The 6,981-nt window shown below is 43.7% G+C and overlaps 1 long non-coding RNA gene across 1 annotated transcript; it reads left to right on the plus strand.

Annotated features, from left to right (window-relative positions):
• Positions 1-579: 579 nt before the first annotated feature.
• Positions 580-6,053, plus strand: LOC128826391 (uncharacterized). Its single transcript, XR_008442833.1, has 3 exons — positions 580-661; positions 2,150-2,174; positions 5,999-6,053. It is a non-coding gene; the product is annotated as an uncharacterized LOC128826391 (long non-coding RNA).
• Positions 6,054-6,981: the final 928 nt, after the last annotated feature.

Below are 6,981 nucleotides of genomic sequence, written 5' to 3' on the forward strand. Positions count from 1 at the left end.
AAAGTGCTGTGTGGCTCTGAAATGCCCTAGATCTTCTGCGTATTTGTTCTGAGGTTCCTTCCATCCTTGTCCAGCTCTTGCTGTGGCTTTGCTGATGTGGGATATGGAAAACCATGTTAAAATTGTAAGCTTTCATGTTCAACTTCAGGGGGGTTACCTGGTCCTGCTTGCAGGCTGAGAGCTCTGTAGGAAAGCATGCAATCTGAGTCTAGCAGTAGTCAGTCCACCAAGAGCCAGTGGGGATCAAAGTGGGGCGAGTTGAACCTCTTTGCCTTAGGGAGCAGCCTGCTTTCTCTCTCTCTGTTTTTGTTTCTTGTAATTTAAGGTTCTGGATTCTAAGAAATAAAGTAATGTGTTTTTTTAATCTAACTTTTCTGGATGTTTTGAAACACAACAGCTGCCTTATTCGGGGGTCAGTGTGGCAGGGAGAGAGAGCACAAACATGTGGTTACAGCATTTGTATGCACTGTCCAGTAATAACTCAGAAGACTCCCTCGGGCAGTAAGACCTATGGTATTAGCTCTCTGCCAGAACAGGACGCTTCATGTTTATTTCTTTTCCCCAGGACTGCGACTAGAGATTATATTGGGCATTGCAGTTGGTATTGCAGTGGGTTCCTGTCTGATTCTGGCTCCAGTGACTTATCTTCTGATGAAAAAAGGTAGGTGATATTCTGACCTTGGGCTCTGATTCCTGGCTCTGTATCTTTTTCAACCCTGGGCTCTGGCATCTCCCACTCCAGTTCTGACCCTCGTTCCACCCACTAAGCCTGATTCCTTCTCCTGCCCCTAGGCCAGACTGCCCACCACCCGGGCTCCTCACAGTCAGGTAGCCCTGTCAGCCAATGGGAGATGAACAGGAACATTCTCCAAAAAACCAAAGTCCCAGTGAAAGCTTTGGGAGTCAAGTTTCAAGTGATAGTTTCAATGGGGCTCTGGTAGAGTTGCTGTCTCTTGTGATTTTACCTTAAGTAGTGCTGGAATTTTTTTTTTTTTTTTTTTTTTTTGTAAATAGCAATTTACCCCAAAATGCATTTTTGGGGTACAGATATTATTTATAAATCTGGTTCAAATTCAATAAAAACTTTCAACTGGAAACAAATTATTTTATTTTTTTTAAATTGAAGCAGTTTGTTTTGAGTGCTTCAAAATGAAATATTTCAATGTTTCCCTTTGAAACAGTTTCATCTAGAAATTTAGCTAATTTTTTTTAAAAGGAGGAAAAATATCCCAAAATGACCAAAAAAAAAAAAAAGATTGTTTGGGGTTGAATTAAATGTTTTGTTCAGTTCAAACAACATTTTTGTTTTCCGTTTTGGCAAGAAAAACTGAAATAGTTCATTTGATTTTTGGGGGGAGGGGCAGGGGGTTAGATTTTTTCAGTTTGGCCCCTGCACTGAATAATCAACTATTCGCTCACCTCTAATTGTGATTCTCGTGGTACTTGGTGTTTTCCTAATAGTCCCAGCTGATGGAATCAACAGATTGTGTGAGAATCTCAACTTTTTTAAAAAAAAGCAAGTTTCTATCCCTTGTAGTTGCAGAGAAAACCTTGAAAATGTGACCTGAGTCCAATTAAGGCTGAGAAACCAAAGAATAATTTAAAATTTTTATTTTTTTTTAAATCTCATGATCTTTAAGCCAATCTTGTGATTTCTGGAGCCTGAGACATGATTTCTGAACATCTGGGATTGGCGACACTGCTTAGCCTCCTAATTGATTTACATGCTTTGAAAATGCCTAGTCACTGCTGGGTTCCAAAGGCAAGAAGGATGGGTGGAGAGAGTAGTGATCAGCTGTTGATAGACTGGTTAAAATCCTGCTCTCTGCTCTCCTTTCTGGCTGAGAAGTGCTACCGTAATACTAATACTAATACTACTAATAATAAGGTGGCTAAACTGAGCTGTGTTTGGCCCATTGAAGGCAGATGTGCAGATGCATTCATGCCTCAATTTGTCAAACCTGCTTTGGGGTTTTGGACTCTTTAATTTGGGAACTGGGCCTCCAAATCCCTTTGGCACCTTTGAAAAGCCCACACTGACCATGGTGCTGAGTCCAGCCCCTGGTCACAACATCGCTGATTCCATCTCTTTGCCAGGAGGGGCGTGAGGGGAGGCTTTCCAATAATCTTTTTTTTCTTTTTGTTTTAGTTGCACCTAAACAGCACCGTGAAAGGTAGGAAGCAATAATTCCTTAGTGTGTGGTGAAGGGAGATGGGAGTGGATGGGGCAGGGAAGGAAACTGCGGGCTCAGCTGCCCTGGAATTTCCCTGGTGAATGTCATGGCAGTGATTTCCAGTCTTCACTAATAAAAATTAATCATGTCCAGATGCTTAACATGATTAACATTAACAATAACGGGGACAGAACACAAGCCAGAATAGGGACAGAGCAAGTTAAAGAATATGTAGATAAGTTAGATGTATTAAAGTTGACAGGGCCTGATGAAATTCATCCTAGGGTACTTAAGGAACTGGCCGGAGCCATTTCAGAACCGCTAGCATTTATTCTTGAGTACTCCTGGAGCACAGGTGAGGTCCCGGAGCACTGAAGAATGGCAACTATAGTACCTGTCTTTTAAAAGGGGGGCAAAGAAAATCCAGGGAAATATAGACCGGACAGCCTGACTTTAATATGTACAAAGATACTGGAACAAATTACTGAACAATCAATGTGTAAGCATATCGAGGATAACAGGTTACAAGAAAAAGCCAATACGGATTTGTCAAGAACAAATCATGCCAAACCAGCCTAATTTTCTTCTTTGACAGGCCCGGCTTGACAAAGCCCTGGCTGGGATGATTTAGCTGGGAATTGGTCCTGCTTTGAGCAGGGGGTTGGACTAGATGACCTCTTGAGGTCCCTTCCAACTCTGATATTCTATGATTCTATGATTCTATGACAGGGTTTCTAGCCTAATGGATGGGGGAAATAGTAGACATGAAATAGCTTGAGTTTGGTAAAGCTTTTAACACAGTCCCACATGACATTGTCCTATATAAACTAGGGAAATATGCCCAGCTGATTTAGAAACCTTAGTCAATGAGTAGTTATCAATGGTTCACTGTCAAACAGGGAGGGTATATTTAGTAGCGTCCCACAGGCAGGGCCGGCTCTAAGTTTTTTGCTGCCCCAAGCAAAAAATTTTTTGGCTGCCCCCCACCCCAGCCCTGGGCTCTCCCCCTCCCAACTGCACCCTCCTGCTGCCCCAGCCCTGGGTCACTGGTAACTTGCTCCCAGGGCGGGTCATTCAGCAGGAATTTTGGATGTGCACAGAACACAGACAGGATTGGTTCCCATATGGTTACAGAACTGCAGTAAAGTGGAACAATTTTCAGCTTGTGTGACTGGAGGATATCTGGATGCACATTATAAGACTGTCCTACATAAATGAGGAAAAGTTGAGGTGCCTTTATTATTCTTTTGTTCCGTTCTTTGTTTCTATGGGGAATGCACTATCACGGTCTTCCTTTTAAGCAAATAAAACTAAAACTTAAAAAAAAAAAAAAAAAAGCAATGGCTGTTGAAAATAGCAATTTCAGTCCTAATAACCACTGGGAAGCATTTCTTGCTCAGTTTATTCTACTTTTTCTACAGCAAGTTACAGTGGATCAGTATATTTGATTTGGGGGAAATGAAGTAACAGCTGCCCAAATTGCGCTTGAGCACTCCTGAATTTTGAGGGTGTTCAAATCTGGAAAGCAGGTGCTAGATTCCCTTTCTGAATATTAGCTATATCTGGAGAGGAAAAGTCAATTTCTGCTTCCATGGCTCAGAACTGGAAATCCTCCTAAGTGCCTGGTACTGTATCTAAAGCTGCCCAGGTCTAGAGCCTCCCCTCCCTTACTTTTCATTTTAAATTCTAGTGGGATCCACATACCTCCCTTGCTAGGCTTCAGATAGAGAGGTGCACCGTCCATTTAGTCCCCCCAATTCCTTCTTTGGGGGAGAGCCCAGGGCTGGGGCGGCAGGAGGGTGCAGGTCGGGGCCAGAGCTGGGGCGGTAGGGGGTGTGGGCGGGGGGGAGCCCAGGGTGGGGGGGAGGGGAGGCAAAAAACCTAGAGCTGGCTCTGTTCCTACCATTCACAGCAAGCTGCAGATTTCAGTTCCATACTCCTTTCCCACACCCCTTCCTGTTGCTAGTGGCCAAGGGAATGCTGGGAAATGTAGTTCTTTCCCTGATCCAGGGCTGGCTAAGCAAGGAATTACAGCTCCCAGGGGCCCCTGTTGATTCTTAGCTCCCATGCTGGATTCTTGCACCCCTTGCAAATCTGCCGCCCCAAGCAACTGCTTGCTTTGCTGGTGCCTAGAGGGGTCTTTCCTGTGTCCGGTACTATTCTCTATCATCACTAATGACTTGGATGATGGAGTGGAGAGTATGCTTATAAATTTTGGGGATGAACTGGGTGGGGTTGCAAGCACCTTGGAGACAGAATGAGAATTCAAAATGACCTTGATAAAAGGGGGAGTTGGTCTGAAATAAACAAGATGAAATTCAATAAAGACTACACTGAGCAGGGAAAAATCAAATGCACAACTACACAATGGGGACGAACTGGTGGTATCACTGCAGAAACGGATCTGGGAGTTATAGTGGATCACAAATTGAATATGAGTCAACAATGTGATGCAGTTGTGAAAAGGGCTAATATCATGCTGGGGCATATTAGCAGTGAGAGGCATATATCAGACATGGGGGTGGAGGGTACCTGTCCTGCTCTACCCAACACTGGTCTGACTTCAGCTGGTGTGTCCAGTTTTGAGCAATACACATTAGGAAAGATGTGGACAAACTGGAGAAAGTGCAGAGGACAGCAACGGCAATGGAAAAATAAATGTTTAGAAAATCTGATCTATGAGGAAAGGTTAAAAATCGGGCATGCTATAAAGAGGATGGTGATCATTGCTCTTCATGTCCATCAAGGGCAGGAGAAGAAGTAATTAGTTTAATCTGTAGTAAGTGAAAATTAGCTATTAGGAAAAGTTTCCCAACTCTAACAGGTTAGATAAACACCTGTCAGGGAGTCAGGGAGGGTCTAGGGATACTTAATACTGCTTCAGTGGGGGAGGGGGGGTAGATGATCTCTTGAGGTCCCTCCCAGCTCTGTATTTCTATGATTCCTATACTGAATTGGGATTGCCCTGCTTTTCTCTTGGTGTCAAGTGTAACTGGGTTCAAAACAGAATTAGAAAAGGCCACGGAGTACAGGTCCATAGAATTGTAGGACTGAAAGGGACCTTGAGAGGTCATCAAGTCCAGTCCCCTGCACTCATGGCAGGACCAGTATCATTTAGACCATCCCTGCCAGGTATTCGTCTAACCTGTGCTTAAAAATCTCCAATAATGGAGATTCCACAACCTCCCTAGGCCATTTATTCCAGTGCTTAACCACCCTGACAGGAAGTTTTTCCTAATGTTTAACCTAAACCTCCCTTGCTGTAATTTAAGCCCATTGCTTCTTGTCCTATCCTCAGAGGTTAAGGAGAATAATTTTTCTCCCTCCTCCTTGTAACAACCTTTTAGATATTTGAAAACTGTTAGGATGGCCCCTCTCAGTCTTCTCTTCTCCTGATTAAACAAATCCAGTTCTTTCAATCTTCCCTCATAGATCATATTTTCTGGACCTTTAATCATTTTGGTTGCTCTTCTCTGGACTCTCTCCAATTTGTCCATAATTAGCCAGGATGGCTAAGCCTCTGACTGCCATATGGTGGGACTGGATGATAGGAGATGGATCACTGAATAATTGACCTGTTCTGTTCCCTCTGAAGCACCTGGCATTGGCTGCTGCTGGAAGACAGGATACGGGACTAGATGGACTGTTGGTCTGACCGAATATGGCTGTTCTTATGTCAGTGCCAGTTGTGGTGGCCATACTCCAGTCTGAGAAATAGCTACCCAGGGAGTGTGACCCCTTTTCACACCTCACTGCCTGAAGGCAGGTGTGTGGCCAGAGAAATTCCCAGCTACACTGATGTGTTTCACTCTTGCTGTCCACAGGGAACAAGGTCTAAGCAGTAACACCAAGAACATGGGCACAGATGATCTGATTCAGTGTAAGAACCTGCCTTTTTCCCTTTTCAGTTCTGGATGGGTAAGGCCTAGTGGTCTCTTTGATACACGGGGTATGGATCATCATATGGGTGGTTGTATAGATGGTCAGCGTGCTAGTTAACCACATTGCCTTGCCAGCAGCTTGCAGTACAAAAAGTGTCTTTAGAACCGGATGAGGAGAGTTCAGTGAGTTCTAGGGGCCAGCGGCTGTGAAGTCTAAGAGCTACTGATTTCCCATTGTCAGTGTCGTCCCTGGTCATTCCTTGCCAGTTGCTGGTGATTCAAGTTATTTGCCTGGGGCTGGAGCTATGAGAACTGTCAGATGGCACCTTGATCTCTAACTTTTATTCCCTATTGGTGGCATCTGGGTTGAATCCCATCTAGCTAAAAATCAAAACAATGGCTGAACTTCAGTCCCATCCTGGTATTTCAGAACTGATCTGGTCAGAATTTCTTTTTTCATGGGAAATTTTATGATGAAAATTTGCATTTTTTTGGGAAAAATAAAAATTAGAACTATTTTGGCCCCAACGGGGTGCATCATGGGAGTTATACTTCATATATCTCATGCTTCCATTCTCCTCTATGCACTGTGGTTGGACTGCATCTCCCATGATGCACCATGGACTCCCTTCTAGGTGCATCCTGATCACAGTGCATCATGGAGGATAAAATCCAGATGGGGAGCCCCCACAATAGAAGAGAATGGACACATGAGGATACCAGACTATAACTCCCAAGAGGGACAGTGGTGGGATTTCAGAACTGAAATATTTTGATTTTCAGGGGTTTGTTTTTTTGGAAAAAAAAAAAAATCCCACCTCAATTATTTAATATTTTTATGGATGACCTTGGCACAAAAAGTAGGAGGGTACAAATGAAATTTGCTGATGACACAAAGATGGAGGCATCATCAATGCAGAGGAAGA

The sequence above is a fragment of the Malaclemys terrapin genome, chromosome 20, assembly GCF_027887155.1.
Source record: "Malaclemys terrapin pileata isolate rMalTer1 chromosome 20, rMalTer1.hap1, whole genome shotgun sequence".
NCBI classification, from domain to species: domain Eukaryota; kingdom Metazoa; phylum Chordata; order Testudines; family Emydidae; genus Malaclemys; species Malaclemys terrapin.